Raw genomic sequence first — 24,376 nt, forward strand, 5'->3', positions numbered from 1 at the left:
CAGCACTCTCTGAACATTGGTTACCAGGTCATGCTTTTCGTTGTGACACAAATTTTCCCGGTACCTGAGACCTGCACTTCTCTGATAGGGCTCTCTTAATCCCTCTGATCCATACTCTTCTTCCCTGATTAGATTTGCCTTCCTTTCTATAACGGACCACGTTGATTTTCTGCTAATTTTTCTCCCCAAGTCTAACGCAGCGCTTAAAGCTCTTTTGTCTGCTCTGTCTCATAGCTCTGTTTTCCTTCTTTCCTCCCTCTAATGAACCGCAGCCCTTCTATATGGCAGTATGGCGTAAATGGAATGCCTTTCTAGTTATGGCGCAATTTATGTATGCTGAAAGGGAGTGCAGAGAAATCCGCATGCGAAGCAGTGGCGACTTAATCGCCTATCAAGTTGAAAAATGCTACCAAAAAATCTGATTTTTTTTTTCGTGAAGTAGGACTGTAGACTTATGGCGGGTATTCTGACTGAACAGTGCCTTCTGGAGTGACACGTCTCTAAATTGAGCTTGGTCAGTGATATCAGATGTAGGAAGTGAGTGTTGGAGGAGGAAACGATCGAGCACATTTTATGCTCGTGGACTGCGCTGACAAGGCTAAGACTCCAGGTTTCATAGGTCGTAGAAAGCTTCTAGTATTTGCCAAGGGTTCCGAGTCATTTTATAACATAGGTCCTGCATTTGAACGGGTTTTTCAGTTGAGTCGTGGAGCAAACTTCTGGTAACACTTTCGACTCATTCGGCCTATGTGAGGTGCTCACGGACCGACCAGTTCAACTTAACCTTACTTGCTATATTTAATTTATATTTTTCATTATTTGAGCTTTCAATATTTATTCCACATTCTCAGAAATCTGTTTAAACCCACTGCTAAAATATTTGTAAATTTGGTCAGGTATGAGCTATGAATAGCAAACTAAATGAATTTTTTTTAAACATTGACTTTTTTAACAGAAGATGAAATTTTCGTTGTTATTGAGATTTAATAGATATCACTTTGAACAATACAAAGTTCACACCAGCGAAAAGAAATATGAATAAAAAATAATTTTTGGGCGCAAAATTGCATTATTTAGTTTCGAAGCACATCGCAGAGCAATAGAGAGATTTGTTTAAAAAAAATTACACAAACACAATATATTAAATTAAATAAATGCATGCGAACGCGTGCAGATGCAGCAAATAACACATACACACATACATAGATATGTATTTTAATGGAGCTCAGTGCTAGAGGCACTAAAACAATTAAGCAGAATTTCGAGGTTGCAGCAGGCGAAAAATGAAAACATAAACTCAAAAAATAATACAACAAGAAAATAATAAAGTAATAAAAAAAGAGAGAATAATAAATACAAAATCGCTTCACAAACCCAAAAATGCAATCAGCGCTTAAAACATGACTAAATTTTGTTAGTTGTTCGTATACATTAGAGTGGCCCTTATTTTCCAAAGTGTTCCTATCCTCGATCTCACCCCCTAGAAATAAGCGAATAGCCTAAAAACTAGAATATATAAAGTTTTAGGTCAATTGAAAAAGGGTTAGAGGTGGCGCAAAGTGCTTGAAATCCTGAAAAACTACGAATTTTTAGGATTTCTTAAATTTGGTCTACCCTACTTGATTTGTTATGGGTGAAACGTAATTTATCGTGTTATTAGTAAGTTCTAGAGATATTTGACTTTCAAATAAATCTAAAACAACAAAAATTGATCAAATAATAATAAAGTTATAAAATAAATTATGCCTTAAACATGGTGTCATTACTTCAAGAATGTGTATATAATGTGTATACGTAAATGAGTTTATTCCAAGTTCTTTTTTTATTATACATTCAATGAGTATTCAATGAGCTTTACTCCCCGTTCTGCTATGTCTTTAAAACTACCTATATATTTATAACAGTATCCTTAGCTTTTTTATAGGTTCCTGTATCCCCCCAGTATATTGGGTCTACCTCCAGATATTGAGATGATATCACAAACCGACCAAAAAAATCAATTGTATTTCCTGTTACAAAATCGTGCAGTTCTTTTTCTATGAATTTATTGATTTCACGGGGCCTTAAGTGTAACCTCTATAAATTTTCTGTTTCCTTGTCGCAGTTGTCTATGCTTTTGATTTTTTCCACAATCTTTTTCTTCATGTTACAAGAGACGTCATCATCGAACAATGCCAATGCAATACATTCTTCAGACAGGTGGTTACAAAACTTTTTTATTGCAATGTCAGATATTTTTTTATTAACATTTCTGTATATATAAATTTCTTTAATAAAAGATAAGTCTTGAAGCGGTGCTATATGAGGATTGGTACAGCAAAACCAAAGCTTAAAATAGAATTGTATAATAAACGCGCATATACTTGCTATCGAATTCCCTTCATACTCCGTTAGTTTAAACTGTTCACGAAATAAATCGATTTTTAAGCAATGCAACGCCTTAGACATCCACCGAGCATGATAAGTGGGCTTTGGTACACGAAACTTTATGCCATCACTTGCTCCTAGACATATAGAAGTTGATTCCAATAATTCCCTATAGTCATCTCTTACTATTTTCTTTTTCAACTATTCCTTAGAGGGTTTCTTAAAATAGTATCTTTGCTATCGCTTAAAAGTAATTTCAATTCGTTATTTTGTAGCAAACCTCTAAAACTATTTTTGTTGATGTTTTGAACGTCCATACTAGTATTTACTGGAAAATAACTCTCAGCAGAGCTTCATAAATATGATGACGACAAGGTAGATACAAAAGCTTTCGCTCAAGTTTTTTTCTAATAACGTTGCAGCTGCTTTTATAACGCCTGTGTTAACCGATGTCGTATCAAAACAAAAGGCCACAATATCGTTTTCAGATTCCATTCAAATAACAGTTCATACAACGTATCAGCTATTTCCGAGCCTGTTGCAGCATATAATTTTGGAGCTCCAATTAACTGTTCATCATTCCTGTAAGTAACAACAACTGGAAGTCGTTTCACCTTTTTACGACCTGTTATTTCTGGAAGTGGTTTTCCATCCCAATGCAAAGTGCCGCAAGTTATATATTTAAAAACAGCCTACTATTCAGTTTTAACAAGAAAACGCCAAAGAAATTTTTTGTAGTTGTTTGCAATTTTAAAATATATATTTTCATTTCTTTATACCTTTTTTTTTTAATTTCTTTCGACATGCTTGTTGCAAGAGCAAGTTGCATTGCAAGCTTAAATTTTTTGTGGCATCACGCATTTCGTAAGAAAATTTATTAAAAAAAATATATGTGTATACTTTTTTAAATAAATAAACTTCAAGTTTGGCTTCAAGAGATATATGTATTTGTGTATAAAAAAGTTTATTTGAGCGTTTTTTACCTGAATACCACGATTCATTGATAAACACATTTGCACAGACCTAATTTACTTTTCATATTTGTTTGTCGAAAGCAATATATATTTTGCCCTGCAACTCTGTTATTGATCGACCGATTTTGAAGATTGTGTCCATTTTAGAAAAGTAAGAAAATACATATCTTATTATGGTATGGAAAAGCAGTAAATTTTCGTAGGGTTCAGAAATATGGAAGCCTGAAACACGAAATTGTAAAAATTCGTCATTTTTCAGGATTTCAAGCCCTTTGCGCCACCTATAAAACTTTTTTGATTGACCTAAAACTTTGTATATATTCGTTTTTGAGCTATTCGCATATTTTTAGGGGGTGAGATCAAGAATCCAAACACTTTTTTTCCCCTGCATACAACGAAGGGACACCCTAATGTACATCCAAAAATATTCCATTCATAACAGAAATAAAGTAAACAAAGAAAGCATTTGATTGCAAGCGTGGGAAAGCAAAAGCGGATGAGCATAAATTTCAGCAAACACAAGAACAAAACAACAAATCGCGTAAAACCAATTACCAACAGTGTGCGTGTATGCTTCGCAAATATAGAAATATGCATCGATAAAAGACTATTAGGGTGGTGCAAAAATTTCGTTGTTGTTAGAATGAGAATATGTTGATGTTATTGCGTTTGAAACACCATTTTTGTCACCTGAACTAAACTAAATATAGAAATATACATCTCTAACTGAATATTAGGGTGGTGCAAAAAAGTTTTATTTTTAGAATGAGAATATGTTGACGTTCCCACTCAGCATTTAGATGATTAAATTTTCAATTTCCTTACATATGAATACAATTCGATTACTCTTTCTGACTAAATAATGAGTTATCATACAATTGAACAAAAGAAATAATCAAATATGAATACTTTTGATGATCAAAAATTGAAAAGCATTTTTCGATCACTTTTTGGAATCAATTTTGAAATCCTTTGATGATTACATTTTAATATTTCATAAAAACCAACAAAAAAATAATTAAATGTGCTTACCTTTGATGATCAAAAACTGAATAAAGTTTTTCAATCACATTTTGGAATCATATTTGAATCAAATATGTTTACTTTAGGTGATCAAAAATTTATAATCATTTTTAATTCACCATTCTGAATCTCTTCTGACTATATTTGTTGACTGAATAATGAGCTTTATACTTGTTAAAATTTTGCTTTTTATTGAAGATCTTATTTTTTTCACATACACACATTTTTTCAATCATGAAGTTCAGAAAAAATATGTATATAAAATATTTATTATTAAGACATTCTTCAAGACAATGCAATGCAAATGCTGCTCGTACCCGAAGATTTCCCCAACCATTTCTCCACCTTCGGCTTCCCAGAATATATATAATAGTTGAACAATATAAAAGTTGTGAGCTATTTGACCAGGTAAGTGAAACTCTCTTGATATATGTACCTGGATATGTCTTCAACATCCCATACCGTACCGTATTTTAAGATGTTACGATCATAGCTGGATATTGGATGTTGTAGTCGCAGGAGTATATCGGTCAAGTTTATATGCGAGTGACCTGTGCTCAAATAGCTCAATTCCGCATTCTTTCTTCCCCTGATGAAATAAGATTACTATGTAGTATCTTATTTTGAATGAGATATTAAGAATATATGCATCATAATCGCATTCAAAACTGATTCAAAAATCTCAACCAAAACGATTGAAATCTGTTCACGATTATGATCAGAAAATGACTATGAAAGTAGTCAAATATTACTCTCAAACAATTAAAGCTCAATTTCACTATGATTTCAAATATGAATAAAAAGCGTTTCGAAATATGAGTCATAAATTATTATTCAAGAATAATCACATTTATGGTACATTTTTCTCCCGACGATACGTTAGTTTTCGAACAAAAAATACTTTTAAAGTTGAACGTTTTTAATCACCTTGGGGTATGATATTTGAATATTTTTTGATCAAAATTTTCAAAAAATGCTGGCTGGGTCGTTGCTTTTGAAACACCAGTTTTGTCACCTCGACTAAACTGAACGTGACGCTGGAATCAAGTTATATCGCGCTTTGATAACGTCGGCTTAGAGTGCAAACCGGCTAGGTAGTTTGATATAGCACGAGTAACGAGACGATGCGGTTACAAAATAAAAAGCCTATTAGTCGAGTTAGCGAACTTTATGCTCTATGATTTCGATGAAAAATAATATGCCTTTTTGCTTGCCATGTAACTTTCTTTCTATGCCGCTTAGGAGGTTTACACTCCAATTCCACGACGAATACGAAATAGTAATAAAAAAATCCCTGAATATTACTGAAACGAAATCGAAGTAGAAATGATGATAAATATAACCCGCTAAGAGTCTCGAAATAGTGTGGTGTGGCATTCCCAGAATAAGCATTATGTACATACCAGAATGAATCTCAGTTTATATGCACTTTTTATGCATAACCAAACATTGACCACACACAGGCAAGTCATAGCGGCATAGATAAGTTATGTTGAACTCAGCGGGAGGTAGTATCTGTTTACAGTTGCAATCCCTTACTCAATGCGTTCCAGCATGACTAATCGATACCGTCGGCTTAGCAACATGCCCCGCCCAAATATTCATAAACATATCCAATTACATTTAAATGGCGCATTGACAAATTTGTTAATAGCGTGACCGTACGCCAATGACAGTTTGTCAATGCGCCTGCCGAAATATTTATCCAATAACAAATTTCTAAAATAGGCCAAATAATATGCTGACACAAGCTATATGTAACTAGAATGTAGATACCTCTAGCTTGAAAGTATTAATGTAATTATGTATGTGTACAATAGAAAATTCTGTATAAATAGTAAGACATTTTCTATAATAAAGCAATCACTTTTGTTCGCTCAACCTACGCGAAAGTCTTTTTATTTATCTACTATTTTTACATCGTTTACAGTGGCCAAAACCGAAGCGATACCAAAAAGATAAAAAAGGAACTAATATGATCTCGAAATTATTCTATAACAATGTTTTTCAAATGATACCGATATAAAATCGACGACATTCCAATTATTGAAATGATTAAAAGTTCCCGAACGTAATCTCGATATGAACCTAAAGTCATTCTAAAATCTAACCACATGTTTTTTAAAATTATTCCCAAAAAGAACTTATCACAATCCCAAAATGATCCTCCTATTTTTTTTTTTAATGATTCTTAGGAGTTCGCGAACTTTAACTGCAAATTATATCGTCTCGAAGTGATCTCGAGTAGATTAAAAGTTTCCCGACATGGTCCCGAAATCACTCCAACAACAGTCCGGACATGTTTTAAAACTAAGCATTCCAATGTATCTCAAATAACTCCGTAGTGAAGCCGACAACAATCCACAAATGAGCCAGAAACATTCTTAAATCGATTCTTAGAATTACCCAAACATAGTATCGAAATAGTACCGAAAATTGTTCGAAAAAGACGAAAAATTCAAACATAAGTTCTAAAAAGGATACGAAAAACAATCCATTATACAACTACTTCAAAACAAAGCCCACTGCAATCCCAAAATAATACCTAGATATTTTGAAATTCTTAGAATTACCCAAACATAGTATCGAAATAGTACCGAAAATTGTTCGAAAAAGACGAAAAATTCAAACATAAGTTCTAAAAAGGATACGAAAAACAATCCATTTTACAACTACTTCAAAACAAAGCCCACTGCAATCCCAAAATAATACCTATATATTTTGAAATTATTCCAAAAATATTGCGAACGAATCTCAAAATAGCTCCCAAATAAGTCCAGAAAGATCTAAATATTAGGCCAATATCGTTCGAAAATAATGAAGTAATGTTTCTCAAATTATTTAAAATAAACATAACAATCTTCTTGAAATGAATCTAATCGCGAACAGAATCCCGAAGCCAATAGGATACCTGAACAGGATCTGGAATTCTCATATAATCCTGAAATAGGCCCAAATACAATCCAAAAATGTTTCAGAAATATTCTTGAAATAGTCAGAAGAATTTCCCGAAAACAAGCTCGAAAAAACCTTCGGTACCGAAAATATGAAAAATTTGGCGATACGTATTCAAATTCATTGCGGAAACGGACACTTCTTAAAATTATTCCGATTTATTCCCTCATACTCGATACGATATGATCTCAAATCATTCATAAAACATACTGAGAATGTTTTAGAATTATTCCCAATCGAAGAGAGCGATAACCCAAAAATTGTCACTATAAAAACTTGAAGTTGTTCAAAAAATCGTGAACGAATCTTTAAAATTGTACATAAAGAAGTCAAGAAATAGTACCAAAATGATTCCCAATACCATCGGAAGATATTCCCGAAATATATACGAAATGAATCAGAAAGCAATCCCGCAAGAGTTTTGTTTACAAATTTTTCTATTTATGATTCCAAAAATAATCACATATCGAAAAAGCAATATATGATTCCGAAAATCATATCGATACAGTTTCAATATATCCCCGAAAAATGTTCAAAATGATTCTGAAATTATAGCAAAATAACCCCATAAATTTTCTAAAATTATCCTGAAACAATATTGGAATAATTTTAATAAGATCCAGAAACAACCGCCAATTAATCACGAATCGACTCCGGAAGTAATCACAAAACAATTTCGACAATAATCCTAAAATGATCCTGACACAACAGTTAAATATGCCTAAAAAAACACTCCAAAACGGTTGCGAAATATTTCACGAGCCATTCTCAAAATATACCCCAACGTTGTTTCAAGATAGTCTAGAGAAGATCGCGGAATAGGTCCGAAATTAAATACTAAATTAATCCAAATTTGTGCAAAAATGCCAAAATAATATAAATATTTGCAAAGGATTCCACATGTAACCTCAAAATAATTCCTATAATTATTAATTCGGAATAGAAAGCACGATGCTGAAATTTGCTCAAATCAATACCGAAAACCAAACCAAAAGTGTTCTAAACTAAAACGGAAAACAATTCCGTAAAATTTTCCAAAAAGTTCCAATACCGACAAGAAACCACTTCGGTTTTGACGAACTGCAATTATCGAGCCATGGACGATTGGAAAGAGTATAAAAAAGATTTCTGTGAGAAATATTTTTGGGAACCCAAAAAAGGAAGGAGGCAACTTTTTAGCTAACCTAAAAACATGGATTTATTTTGTATAACCGAAGAGCGCCCTAATGTGAATTTACAAAACACAGTAAACATAGTGCATGTTCTTATTTATCGATGTAAAAGAGTGAACAATATTCATGTTCACAAAATTTGTATCGCCAGTGCTTTGAAATAGAAATACACCCAACGATACAAAGCAACAATGCTACGAGGAAATTGACAATTTTGCTAGAAATTTAGCACATGTTTAGTAGAAGGGAAAAGTATTGTACTCCGAAACCCGTTAGGCTCCAGCAATGTACAGATGTTGCAAAAGTTTGCATAAATTTTGGTGCACCAAAGCTTTTGCAAATCAACTCGTAAATCTGTAAAAGTTAAGATTGTGGAAGCATCTGCTGCTAAGAAAATAAATTTAAATCAATTTGACAAGCGCATTGGGGCTTCATATTTTACTATGTGGCTGCTGTAAGCGCTATATTTTTCTATTGTCAAATCTAAGTAATAGTAATTGTAGGACGATGACTGATAAAGAGTAGTGGTACGATTATGCAGCTCTCAGTAAATACTAGGAATCCAGTTAACACTAAACCAATTGTAAAAGCAACGGTATTTAGTATGAGGCTGCCAAAGTTCCCAGCTTCATAGCCCATCAGTTGAGATTTTAAACAAAATATGCACTCAATATTTGTTTGAAGTAAATATGCATATGTATATACATACATACATACGTTCATATATTTGTACATGCATGTCATTGCTCTCACACAAAATCAGGTCATAACCGCAAAACACCAAATTCAATGAGTGGAAACTGGCACTGGGCCTTTTCATATTTTTCAACAACAGTGCAACTGCATTAATTTGCAGCCGCAAGCGGTTCGATGTTGTTGGTCACAAACATAGTTGCATATTTATGATGTCAATAGCATATTTTTTTGGTTAAACGTTATCTAACCAATTAACTTAATGAGTTAACTGACATTTAGTGGCCAGCAGCTGTAATGGAGAGTTTAAATTGTTGATTATGTCACAATTTTAATTTTACGAAAATATTTGAAAAAAATTATTCAGGTATAGTATACGGGTAATTCCACTGTCAGTTATCGGCCGCCATATTTACTACATGGAAGTTAAAAGGATAATGCAATTCTGTATTATTATGAAAATCAAAGGTCATTAGAAGCCGACATAAAAGTCATGCTTACGTTGAAGCATGTGGGTCTCAAGGAAGTGCAAAATGCCATATTTGTCAAGGGAAACTTATAGTGCTACTAATACATATATAGAAACTAGGCAAAGTAAAATTGTTCCAGTATACATAAATTATCCATCCTCTCGGAAAATTAACAAAACAAAACGAGTCAACCAACAACATTTTCAACACTCAGACAGTAACGGCAGTAGCACTTGTCATGCCGGAAGCTTTAAAAACGCAGGAAGTGTCGTATTATCATAGACACTTTATCTTTGATGCCACGATGCCTCAGGGTGGGTTTCTTTTTGAAAACTCACCTTTTAACGTTGATGTCTTAACACTCCTCATACGGCTGGTCAATATTAGTCAAATGTGAATCTATGTAGCTATCCTTCCATATTCTCCCATTATTTCAGCAACTGCAAGAGTAATCAGTGATATCCGCAGAAAGGCGTAGAATCTCTGTGCCAGGAATTACCCGGCGAACTCCGTTCTTAAAGGTGAATACTCTGAACCTGCAGTAGATGAAGGCGCACTCCCTAGGGAGACGCGCGTCACTCTGGTTCAAATTCGATATCTGGATACTGTAACAGTGTAATGGCACAGTGTAATCGCAGCCTCTTCCGCAGGTGACCGACCCCGCCTACTATCAATTCTGTCGAAAACTACCGATCAATCCGATCCCGCCGATACCTTAAACCGACCCCGCCCGGAAAGAGCCGCCGCTGTCCAGGTAAACCCCATCGCAAGCCTACTTCCCCTCTAACCCCGGCCATAGTACGCCGTTGGCCGTCCACCATACTGCCACCGTGCCGATCCCGCCTTGCTGGTGCTGCAACACCAACCACTGGCCGTTTGCCATTTTACCGCCATTAAGCCGCCGCTGCTACGACGCCCGTTGGCCTCCGCCATCCTATCGCCGTTAAGCCGCCGCTGCTACGACGACCGTTGGCCGTCCGCCATCCTATCGCCCTTAAGCCATTGCTGCTTCCGTCCCGCCCCTGCCATGGCGACCACTGCTTTCATACCGCCGTACCAATGCGTACGTTACCCGACCGCTCAACCGTCCTGCCGAACCTCCTCTGCTCCAACGACCGTTAGCCGCCGCTCCGCCCCCTCAACATCTTGCGACGGAAAGCTGCTGCCCGCCTAATACAACCAGCCGTGTATGCCGTGTGTTCGTAACACATAAATATTGTGTTTTTATTCAGTAGGGGCTTGTGGGACCTCTACTCGACTCTGGATTGACTGAGCGTTACCCCCGCCTTAGACAAAACCCACCTCATAAATGGCAAACACACATCAGCTGATGTGGCGCGCACGGGCGAATGCAACCCGATGCGTGAGTAGCTTGTCCAAGAAATAGATATGCATAATTTTTGATAATTTTTCACACCACCGAATTGGACGGACACAAATTTGGATAAAAGTTTAATATAATATATTTATTATGCAATAAAGTACATAAGTGAACTATTTCATAAAATCAAAACGTTTTTATTAGTTGTGAATGTCGGCAAGCAGCCTAATACCACTTTCGAAGACCTCTTGCGGTGCGATACCATTCCCGCAACATTTATGGGAAAGTTCTGGAAGGCGATGCTGCGCTGGTACCAAAAAAACAAAAATGGAGTGGAATGAATGGAAATGGGAGAAAAAGCACAATAAGAGGGAGGATGACGTGAGTTGCAGATCAAGTAGAAGAAAAAGACAAGAGCTATGGAAAGTAGAAATAGGGGAGAGATAGAGCAAAACGGAAAAGAAAGGAAAAATAAAAGGAAGAGGAAAATAAGAATATTTAAGAGTTGTAGTGGAACTGCAAAGAAAGTGAATAAACGAATGGATAGAAATAGGCATAAAAAACCAGGACAATGTTAAGGTCAAACTTGTGACAAGCATACAAAAAATTTAATATTACCTAAAACAAAATGGGCTGAGTATATTTTCATACACATGTTTCTTTGAAAAGTTTTTTTTTAAATCAGCAATAAATACTCGCTTTTAAACGGAGCCTGAGTAACTTTTCAGAATAATCAAAACAAAATCTTCTCTAGAAGCAATTTAGAATTTACAAAACAAACTGGCTTAGTTAAAAGCCGTTAGGTTGAAAATAATAAATAAACAAAGTGCACAAAGGGGATGAAAATAAAGCTTTCTACTTCTTTTTGGCGTAAAAAAAATATGCAGGTTTTGTTCCGAAATTGAGAACTTATATTAAATTGCGAAAACAAAAACAAGCAGCAGTGTAAAATTAAAAATCCAAGCCAATAGCGAATAAACGACGCAAAAGATTACAAAGCCATTTTCATGAGAATCATTGCCAAATGTTGCGTATACGCCCCGTTGCACAAAGCGTGCTATGTACCACGATAAAAAAAGTATAAGAAGGTAAAACCATTCTCTCTTTTAGGCGGCCATAATGGCGTTTTTTGATTTTTAAATAAATTTAAAATCACCCTCTCTGTGGAAATGCCGAAGCAAAGAAAACACCAAAAATATTTTTTTGCTATGATTTTTTTAACTTTTTTCAAAAGCCAAATAAATAAAAGTAAATTGTTTTAAATTGTTTTAAGAAAGGTTTTTGTATATATGTAGAAGCGAATGTTGGCTAAGAAGACCACCGCAACTGTCAAATGCCCTCGCTACTACTGAAAGGAATGATCTTGGTTGGAGGTACCCGTTAGTTTGTTTTATAGCCCTATTCTGCGCGGGAGGAAGATTTGCTGATTCATTCATTAGTAAGCGCTTTATTTCCTATGCGACTTTGGGAGCTCTAAAGATCTTCCCAGTTAGACGAGATCCTTCACTGTCGCTAATCCGTCTCTAATTTGCGTCAGCAGCGAAGTGGCTGCCAAGGTGCGAGTGCGCCGATTGCTGCTGGAGAACAGCAAATAATTCGCATTGTTCTTATTTACTGCAAGACCCACTTGTTCTGCTTCTTTCCAGTACAGAGAGGGCAGAAATTACTGTGCGTTTCCTAAGCCATATGATAACAATATCATCACCATACGCCAGCAGTTGTACGTTCTTATAATCATGGATCTGCTGCTAGAATTAGTTTCTCCAGCGTAAGGTGAAAGAAGTAGCATGATAGGGAGTCGCTTTGTCTGCAGCCTCTTTTGGTATCTTATCTTGATGTTCTGCATGCGGTGTGGGTATTGTTATGGCTTGTTTTGTCGTATTATGTTCGAATGGGCTCTTGTGCGCCCGTGTGGTTTGTCTTAGTGTGCTTGGCTTGATAAAAAAAGTGAATGAGCCTAAAATCTTCCAACTAGAAAAAATTCAGAGAACTTTAATCAAAACTCCGAAATTTTTTTAATGTTTTCGAATTTTCGAACTTACTTAAATTTTCGAACTTTTTCGAAAACGCTTTTAAAATTTTTTAGCCAGAAAATAATTTTTTTCAAATTTTGGAACTTTTTAATTTACGTTTTCGAAAACGTTTTTAAAACAGTTTGTATTTTTTTGGATTATATTAAAAAAGAATATACCGATAACTCCAAATAAAAAAATCGAAGAAAGTTGAATTTTTTTTTAATTTTCTCAATTTTTCGGTTTTTTCGAAAACATATTGCAGTTTCAATTACAAAATTCATGTAAGTCTTTTCTTAAAATTTCAAGAGTAAAAATATAATTGAAACAAAAAATTTTGATAAAAATTTCCACAGCTTTATATATGGGGTATTCCATCCCATTTCCACCAATGTTGAACCCGACCCCTTTAGAATTGGCTGAAAATTTTTCTTCTTTTTCTAGCTTACGAAAGACGTTTTTCAGAATTTTTTAAAATTTTTTCATCCAACTCAAAAAGGTTATGAATTTTTAAAAAAACACCGTTTTTGTTTTCAAAATGCTATAACTTTTTTAAAAATTGACCGTTCGGGATCTTTTTTTTTTTAAATTCTTTTTAAATGTACTTTTCGAAAAAAATACAAAAAAATGTTTAAAGTTTTTTTTTTAATTTATTTAATAATTTGGGAAAAATTTAAACAACGTGACATCAGGACGGGCAAGGCGACAGCTGTTTCGATTATACCTTGTAAATCTCTTCAAAGCCTTTTCTCCCGGGAGTGGGAGTCGAACTCGCACTCCTACGATAGTTGAAATGGTTATAAACGCATTCAGCTACGTCATGCCTGTTGTAAAGTTTTTTCCAATTGCCTTCTTTTTGCATATTTTAATCTTTTACACATTGCATACTTAGTATGCAATTATGTGTTAACGCTAAGCTATGTTTTTTTTATTAATTTTTCAGTTTTTGCAGATTTTTCGAATTTCTCCATGGTAATCTTCGATTAAAACAACCAGGATTAATGACTGATACAGTAGACATGTAAGTTTTCTAAAAATAATGTAACAAATAACCATAATATATAAAGAAAAGAATACTTAAAAATCATTTTCTTACATTTTTTTGTTATATAAATAAAATTGATAAAATAAATATAAAAAAAATCGGCCCACTCCGAGATTAGTGGGGATGATTGCGGCATTGATTGAAGTTTTTTATGAGAAAAAAAAAATGGCGAAATTCGAAAAATCTCGAAAAACTGAAAAATTAAAAAAAAACTTTAAAACTTTTTTTTGTATTTTTTCCGAAAAGTATATTTAAAAACAAATTTAAAAAAAAAAAAGATCCCAAACGGTCAATTTTTGAAAAAGTTATAGCATTTTGAAAAAAACACCGTTTTTTTTTAAATATTTAAAACTTGTTTTGAGTTGGAAAAGGGTTTTTTTCAAAATGCTATAACTTTTTCAAAAATTTAACGTTTTGGTTAATTTTTTTTTTGTAATATGTTTTTAAATGTACTTTTCGGAAAAAATACAAAAAAAATTTCAAAAAAAATTCTCGGCCCACTCCGGGATTGCAGAATTGATGAAATTTTTTATGAGAAAAAAAGGGCGAAATTCGATAAATCTCGAAAAACTGAAAAATTACAAAAAAAAACTTTAAAAATTTCTTTGAATTTTTCCGAAAAGTACGTTTAAAAACAAATTTAAAAAAAAAAAAAACACAAAACATCCCAAACGGTCAATTTTTGAAAAAGTTATAGCATTATGAAAACAAAAATGGTGTTTTTTTAAAAATTCATAACTTTTTTTGAGTTGGATGAAGAAATTTGAAAAAATTCTGAAAAACGTTTTCAAATAATATCATTGCCTGCAAATTAGTGTTACTAACCGATACTGTGGCTTAACTCAGTTGGTGCGCTGAGTGATGTGGTTTGGGAATTAAGTGATGTCAATTTATATACAAACAAACGGTACGCATGTGAAATAATAGATCTATTAAGATATGATTTTTGTGTTAATCAAATAGCAATATAATAAGGGTAATTCACTTCCCAGAAACGTATCTTCATTATAATACACTTTGTGAAATTTAATCCAATTAGTCAGCGCTGATATCTGTGGCCGTGGAGCATAACTGCCAATTTCGAGATGAGTCGAAAACGAGTTAATACTAACATTATGATTTTCGTATTTTGACCTTATATTAAAACGAAAATCAGCATGCTTGAGCCCGATTTATGACGGCCCCACTAGTCCAAAACCAAAACAACCACACTCAGTTTTTGACTTTGTTTAATTAGGAATAACAACCTAACTCATTGCTAAAAAAAAAGGAGCTGCAAGGCAGATGAGCTTTCACTCAAAAGCTTTTCACAGCAGAAATACAAATCACTGCCGATGGGCGGCCCCGCTTAGAAGAATCTTTTTCTAATTAAAAAAACTTGTTTCTAAATTTTGACGACGCTTTGCTTAGGACATGAACCCAGCATCTTCGGTGTAATAGGCGGAGCAGGCTACCACCACACTAGGGCACCGCTCATTGCTGGTTGAGAAATAACAGCTTAAGTTCAATAATGATTTAAGAAATCGAAGAGATTGTGAGCACTGAGAATGATCTAGCCTTTATTTACGAGTTCGACACACCGGAAAACTTTTTTAAAGGCTTCTACAACCACGAATTGCAGATGTAATAGAACATGTTGGAGGACAATCACCCATGCAACATAGCTCACGCGCGGATAATATACTTAATAAGCAATCAGGGACATCCTCGCAAACGTTGCATTAGCCCAGCGAAGTAATGCTGGATCCAAGCGAGCTGTTCTTGCAACCATATACACAAGAAATGCTTCCAACATCGTGAAATGGGCAGACATGGTGACCAGCGATTCATAAGATTCGTCCTAATTAATGCTATGTCCCTGTGCTAGACTCCAACGGCGATTTTAAAACAAAACAGCAAAAGTCCTAAGGTTGACAGTTATTCCAAAATAGTGGCAAACCGATAACAAAAACCATCTCAAAGCCAAAGGGGATCGTTAAAAAATGTTTCGAAAATGATCTCGAAATTATCCCAAAATCAGACCCGAAAACAATCTCAATTGAATTGGAAAATTCTTCACAGCTAATCTCTGGAAAATCGCAAGATCGTCGCGTAACACCTACGATAAGTTTTGCGCAGTTGGTCCCGAAATGTTGACTCAAATAGTCAAAAATTCCAATTCTCCTGAAAAATTTGAGAAACTTCACCGAGCAACACATTTTTCAACTGTATTCGATAAAGGGGCAAATTTATTCGGAAAATATATATTTTATGTTTTTAATATGTTCTGATATAAAATACATTTGCCCTTTTCTAAAACATATTTGACCGTTTCTCAACTACATTTGTCAGTTCTGAAATACAGTTAGAAAAGTTACCGTCTGAAAACAGTTAGAGTAACAGTGCCGAAGTGATCCAGAAAATATCCATAGGATCAAGAGACTTAGCGTTAAAGCGATTTGCAAAAACTATTCGCCGTGGGCTAACAGGGTATACCAACAGTCGGCAGAGGGGTTATACTAACTTCTCACTTCGCACTTTTCCAAACTCGCTTACACCTACGATGCATATGCAAAATTTTTTTGAGTGTTCGGCAAAATAGCATGAGTTATATCGATTTATCACATCGAATTTCGTGGTGGAGGGAAGAAGGATGGGCATTGTCAAAGATAAGCACCATCTAACTTTCCTTAGCGTAAGTGCTAGTTCTCGTGAAGGTCTATGTGTAAACGAAATATGTGCTTCTAGACACCCAATGTTTTTAAAGCTCGTCATAGAGCTTGAAGTTAAACAAAGGCCGCTTTATTGGACACAAATAATTTCGGGCTGCTTATCGATTACAACCGATATATAAGTACGATTTATTCTTTTATTATTGGCCTATTACAGATAATGAATTATTATCGTCGAGTTATCGGTTTGTTATTTAGTTTTTTATCGGCTTGTTATCGACTGTCTACAGAAGAATATATATATATATATATATATATTGTAGTTTTTTCGTCATCTGGTTCGTAAAAAACCTATCAAACGTCGTTAAAATTAGATACGACGATGAAAACAAAGCGACTACGGTCTGATAAGAAATTATAAGCTTTTTTGATAAAAAATCGATAGCAAGTAGTAACACACCATAAGCGGTAACAAATCAACAAACTTTTGATAATAAATCGATAATACGCTGCTAACTAAATGATAACTCCCCGCTAAGAAATCGAGACTTTTTCATAACAAATCGCTTAACTTTTGATAACATGTCAATAACTTTTCGATAAATAACCAAAAAATTGTCAACAATAAATCGATAACTTTTCGATAACAAATAAACAAGCTTTAGAGAGCAACCCTGTCACTCTCCGATGACAAGCTTAAAAAAATTAAGAACTTTTCCATAACAAATTGATACATTTTTCAGAACACATCAATCACTTCTCCATAAATACTCTAAAAACTTGTCTACAACAAATCGACTACTTTTCGTAAACTTTTCGATAAAAAATCTAGCAAACTGGAAACATAGCATCAACAAATTGATAAATTTACTATAGCAACAAATCTATAACTTTTCGATAACAAATTAACAGGCTTTTGAAAACAAGTCTATCGTTAACAAATTGACAACTTTTCTTAACAAATCAATAACTTTTTAATAGTAAATCGATAATACGCTGCTGACAAAATGATAACTGCCGGTAAAAATCGAGATCTTTTCCATAACAAATGGATACATTTTTGATAACACATCAAGAACTTTTCGATAAAAAGGCGATACATTTTCAATAACATATCGATAACTTTTCGACAGCAAATCGACTACTTTTGATAACATACGATAAATTTTCGATATATAATCGATAACTTTTTGATAAAAAAATCCATAAATGGTCAATAAAAATCAGTATCTCATCGCAAATCGTTGCTACCGATACAAAGTACATGATACGCCGATAACAAATCGATAAATTTTGTAATACTTCGCCTATAACTCACCCACAACAAACCTTTCCTATCCTTTCCTTGCCATGTCTTGCCCTGCCTTGCGTTGTTCGCACATTATGCTACAGTGTTGCATGTACAATTACGCCTTCATGCTGAATTCCCCCTACAGAGAGCAAAGATCTTTGGTCGTCAAAAATCAAGGACAAGCGTTTTCCAGCGGGAAGAACCTCCTCCTCTTACCCAAAAATTAAAGTCAGCATATTTTCCACGCTATTGGCTTTCTTTGTATATCCAGCTTTTCTGAGAATATTGAATCACAAAAACTAATAAAACGGAATAAAGCAATTACTGTTATCATGTGACGAAAAGCTCCACCTTTCAGAAGTTCAAGATGATGTGATTTAGTCATAAAAACAGATATTTGGAGATCCGGCTGTCAGAACTTTTACATTTGTGACGTTAAAGAAGTTAGAGCAACCTACTCTACAAAGACTTCTGTAACATAGCCTCGCGTTCCTGTAAATGTGTTTCTCTGAAGCTAGTCAACTTTTTTGCAAATGCGTCGCTAAGTTTTTGAATTCGTTAAGCATAATGTACTTCAAAATTTCTCAAACAGTTTGAAGTACTTTTGCAGCCGGTTCTAAATGTCCAACAACCAGGCAAACAAAGAATAAACAATGCTTACAGTAAGATGCTGGAAATTTAAAATAAAAACAACATGAGAGACCCAAACATTAAAATAGCGCAATTATTCCGATTTACATATTAACCTCCTCCTCCGCTTTTGTGCTACCGCAGCAGCTCCAGTATTGTTGTACAAATCTTGTCTTTTGTGGTTATTTGAAATTGTCATCCCAAATAGGATTTGGCGCTGAGTCAAAATGTTGCTAACATATATAAATAGAGTATACGTTTATATATTCACATATACATATAATAAAATATCTATATACTATATGTAAATGCATATTTAGTTATATGCATAATAAATGCGTAGCACTATTTTAATAGTCGCTTTATCATTGTTCTTTAAAAGCATAAACTAGATAAAATTAGATAATTTCCCCAAAGAATAGTTGGCTGCAGTCAACACTAGCATGCCAACAACACAAAAGAACACTACAACACAAAAATTACAAAGACAACAAAAACAATAACAACAAAACATGAATAATGTTCAACAATCGCAGAAAATTGTAAAGTAGCCACGGGCGACTATGTAAAAGCGTTGACAATATTTAATACAACACATACCCATACACACATCAAAAACTTTAACCTTATAAAAGGCTTATTTCATATGGGTAGAAAGCTTATGGCATCAGGTCTTAATTCTTTAAGGAATATTAATTGTATGGCGTATTTCTTATAATATTCCTTCTTATACTCAGCGTGCTAGGCACACCGAGTATATTAACCTTGGTAACATAATAGTTGATTGTAACGGCATAAACGAATCAAGATAAATATAAACTTCGTTTTATCAAAATGCTCAGGATAAAGAAAGGAATAGATTCAGTCATGTTCGATCGACCGTCGCTCAGTCCGTCTGTCTGTGATCACGATAACTTGATTAAATACTGAGATATCCTATTGAAATTTGATATGTGGGCTCCTCGGCACTCATCTCCCATCGCTCATTAAAATGAACAAAATCGGCTGCTAAACACACCCACTTTTTATATATATAACATTTTGGAATACACAAAATACCTGATTATTTAGTAAACAAATAAACTTAGAATGTTGAAATTTTATGCGCGGGCTGATATTGAGAGGCGTGGAACCGCCCACTTGTAACAGAATCAATTTTACAGATATAATTAATCATAAAAACCATTTAACCTATCAGAATCAAATTCGAGAGGGAGGTACTATAAAGAATGCTTCAAAGAAAAATTAACAAAATAGATAAAAAACCACTCCCACTTTTATATAAAATATTTTCAAATGGGTCGTGGACGAATAAATAAAGCTATATCTTTGCCAAAAAAGAGCTTTATATCAATGATATTTCTTTTCCTAAGAATAGTAATAACAAGAAATAGGGAGTAGGTATTTGAAATTGGGCGTGGCAGCGCCCCTTTTATGACCAAGCAATTTTCTATGTTTCGGGAGCCATAACTCGATGAAATGGACCGTAATTAAATTGGGTACACATATTTTTTTAGCCGGCAATATTTCAAAAAAACTGCACGAAATCGGTTAAGTACCACGCCCACATTTATATAAAAGATGTATAAAAGTGTCGTAGACAAGAAAAATAAGCTATATCTTAGCGAAAAATAGTGTTGTACCAATTATGTTTCACTTACCAAGTTTTACTGTGAGAAGGGGAGATTTTTTTAAAATAACCGGTATCACGTCCCTATTTCGATCAATAACTGCACAACATTTCTAGGGCTTCAAAAAAAATAAATCCCTCGTAACAAAACTTTACACACATGTTAGGCTTATAACAAGAAATATCTCTAGTAAAAATGGCCAAAATCGGTTAAAAACCACGCCCACTTTTATTTTAGAGATTTTGGAATAGTTTGTGGGTGATTGCACATTGCAAAATCTTTTCGAAATATTGGTTTATATCACTGATGTTTTACTTTCAAATTGACAAAAAAAAAAGGAAAATTGAAAAAAAAAATTTTTAATAGGCGTGGCACCGCGGTCTTTTTTTTTTGTCTAAGCAATATCTCACGTTTTTGAAACCATAACTTATAATGAAAAATATCAATTCATAGCCACACACTCTTTTGGTCACACTTTTTGTCAAAAATGTGCCTCAGTAGGATTGGGAAAATAATATATCAGAAATGAACTGTACAATTGAAACTCACGCTGAGTATATCATGCTCGGTTACACCCGAACTTAGACACCCTTTCCTACTTTTCTGTACTTATGACATCAGGCTTAAGGTTTAACTGAAAGATTAATAAATAAGGCTTACATAAGGAGTTATCATAAGCCATAAACAGAGTAAAATAACCTTATTATAGGGCTTATGAATCAAATGAATCAAGGCTTATATAGGGAGTTAAAATAAGATAACACATCGAGTACAATAAGCGGGTTACAAGATTAATTGATATTAATATATTCCTTGATAAAATTGAACATCTAGTTGACAATCGCAAAACTTAAAACTAATGCCATAGCCATCCAGTAGCACAGCTTATCGTTCCTAGTCGGAGCATAGGGCGGAGACAAACGCTTTACAACGATTTCTATCAGTGGCTGAACCTCTTCTTTCATTCCAGGTAGCGGTGGAAGGGCTCTCATTGAAAATCGTTCGAATCCAAGTTTGTCGAGGACGTCCCCTGCGCCGGCTTCCTTGTGGGTTCCATTGGAAGGAAATTTTGGCAATGTTGTCATCTTCTCTGAGGAGAGTGTGACCGATCCAACCCACTTACGTTTTTTAATTTCAGTGTTAATTGGGGGGTTGTTTGTGTGTGACAGTAGATCGGTGTTTTTGATTGGTCTTAGCCAAAATATACGGCAGATTATTCTCAGACACTTGTTTATAAACGTTTGCAGTCGTCGGTTAATGCGCTTAGAGACGAGCTAGGTTTCAGATCCGTATAACAAAACTGATTTCACGCTGGAGTTAAAAATCCTCAGTTTTGTTTTCATCAACAGTATGCAAGAGCGCCATGCTCGGCTTAACTTGTGGAATGCAGTTCCTGCCTTACATATCCTTGCAGATACATCCGATTCTGTGCCGCCATCGTTAGGAATTTGTCTACCAAGGTAGAAGAAGATTAATGGATGAACCAGGTATAATAGTAGCCATAAGAAAAATAAAAAGAAAATCCAGTTTCCTTAAAAATATCACGAAAATGTATCCTTCAAGTTTAGTTAAGCAACATTTAATATTTATTTTTTGTTTCACCTTAGTGATGAGGTTTGTTTTTAGCGCAAATAAGCCTAAAATAAGGCGTTACTATAAGGCATATGATGTACTATTTTTGACTTATTCTAAGGTTTATATGCCAGCAGCGTAACCAATATTCCTTATTGCTTACAATCGCTTAAGCCAGTTTTTGCTGGGTATTGACGCGGCAGTGAGTGTAGTGGTTAAATGTGCTTTGGGACTAAAACTGTAGTATACTTTACGGCTGACTGACCACTTGTTTATTCATTTAATGGTTAGTTGTTAAGCGCATACATGCAAACAAAAATGTTCCGTCACTGTATATAAAGCGCTTTTGTACGCCATTACACTTTATTACATTTTCTTTGTGTGTTATAATGTTTAAACACATACATTTAATATACTCATTAGCATGTATATGTGTATGTGTGTGTTGGTGGTTACATGTAGTGATTTATTTAAATTTATTTAAAATTATTATTTATAGTCTGTTGAAAGTTGTAATGCGTTTTGCAGCGACGGTATTGCATATTTAATGTAGACAACGAACACGAACAAACACACACAAACATGCATTTATATGCACACACTAATACGCATAAGCGCATTATACTAACCACCAGTGTTGATGAAGTGGCTGAATTAATGAAGGGAGGTCAAATTTGATTACGATGGTATGTTTAATATACGATACTAGCTCAAGCCTTTAATATATTTTTCGATATTCATAAAGTTTCCCCTCACTATAAAACCCTTGCCGCTGGTTTGAGGACTTACCGAATTGCTGTGACAACCGGTTTTTATCCCCACATTTAACGTAAGATCGCTGAGCCCGCCTAGGCCGGCAGGTGGTATTACTAACAAGATGAACACAAAAACTTTCGAATAAAGGAAAGATGAGAAGGAAAAGCCGATAGCGTCACAAGCCGAGGAAAAGAAATCGCTTTCTGAGACTATGCGGACGGGGGAAAGAACATTAAGACGGAAACGTAATAGGAAGTTTAAGAGAACCCCTCACAATGCAGCGCAGCGTTAATAATTGTGCAGCGCTTGAGGGCAGTGGCCAACCCAATCGACCGCGAAAGCACTAACAAAGACTGTGCTACGAGCTATTCCCAATTTTGTAAATATATTGAGGAGAAAGAAGTCGCAAGTGGAAAGAGAAACCGATTGGTTGGACCCGGCAAGCTTGCCCCTAAAAGTCAAAAGGGGGAGGATACATGACCCTATCCCAGAACTACGGGGCAAGCTACCGAAATTATAGGAATCTCACACTGGGATACAAGGAGTTGTTAAGCACAATAAAATGCCTAATAGCTTCACAGCTTCAGCAACCCAATTGTCAAAAGTACCTATGCGTGGGAAGTCCTGTTACACATATGAATGTAACATAGACATATTCAGTCAGGCCTCTGGTGACTCCAAGTTCCTGATGAAACTAGCGGTGGGAGACGGGATTAGAGGTTTACGTCCATCACTTTATGGGCGGCGGGGGCGTAGTCTCTATTATATACCGGCGGCGGCGGGGCCGGCGCCTTGACAAAGTGATCGGCGTAAACTTCTAAAATGAATGGGTGGACTCCAGCGTATCACATTCTTCACGACTAGTGAATATGGATACGTCAATGATATGTTTGACGATCTGGAACAATATGATAAAGTTACGGATGAGTATATGGGAGGCTTGTAATACGAAAATTTAAAAAAAAATATTTGTAAAGGTTTTGTTTATATGTATTTAAAGAAATCTACCTTTCGGCCATTTCGGAAAGATCCGGTGGTTTTGCCTCAAAATTTCGCGGATCGTACAAAAAATTTGAGGAGTAGCTCCTCGCGGAGGGAGGGAGAAATGCTTAAAATGGTAACACTTTTGTAGCTTAGTTTCACCGAAGGAGAGGTTCTGGGCTAACTCTAATACTTGTCGTTGGCACAAAGAGGACATACGGTTGCTATCAATTATCTACTAATAATCATGACTCTCGTGGCACAGTTTTAACGATTGGCATCAATGCTTACCTATTGTTGATCGCGCCAAAAAACGCCTTCAGTATTTTCGGCTGTTTCTAAGAGCAACAATTCCCGACGTGCGAACAGTAGCAATCCCGACCACCAGTCTCTAACACGCCTCCTGCGACTGCGTCTTCGAACTCATATTTTCGTTGACGTCACTTTCATAGAATATCTAGGTATTGCGCCGAAGACTTTATGACGGATGTTTTTGCCGCACTATGCTGCTGAGCTACAATGAAAGGAACACTTTGAGACGTTAAGGAGTAACAATTCGGTCAAGGATGCCGCCCTCGAAATCATAAGCAGTCTAAGTGGATATCATTGTATCATCGTATAATCCTTGGCGCATCGACATAATTTAAACTTTACAAAGACCGTGGATAAAAGTTTTTAAATATAGACTAAAGTTTTCAGACGTTTGTGTTCGAAACATTGACTTAAGTAGTCTTCGTTTCCGGCCTTATGATATAAGAGCTCGTTATGGATAACCGCCTTCAGTTTTCAGACTAATTCGACTATCCCCTACGTTAGGGTAGTAGAACAACCG

General features: G+C 35.0%; 1 protein-coding gene across 5 annotated transcripts in view; it reads right to left on the bottom strand.

Moving 5' to 3' along the window:
• GABA-B-R1 (gamma-aminobutyric acid type B receptor subunit 1) overlaps positions 1-24,376 on the bottom strand; it is a 724,819-nt gene that overhangs the window by 525,931 nt on the left and 174,512 nt on the right. The gene's annotated exons all lie outside the window — the stretch shown is intronic.

This window comes from Eurosta solidaginis, chromosome 2 (genome assembly GCF_040869045.1).
Source record: "Eurosta solidaginis isolate ZX-2024a chromosome 2, ASM4086904v1, whole genome shotgun sequence".
Taxonomy (NCBI): Eukaryota; Metazoa; Arthropoda; class Insecta; order Diptera; family Tephritidae; genus Eurosta; species Eurosta solidaginis.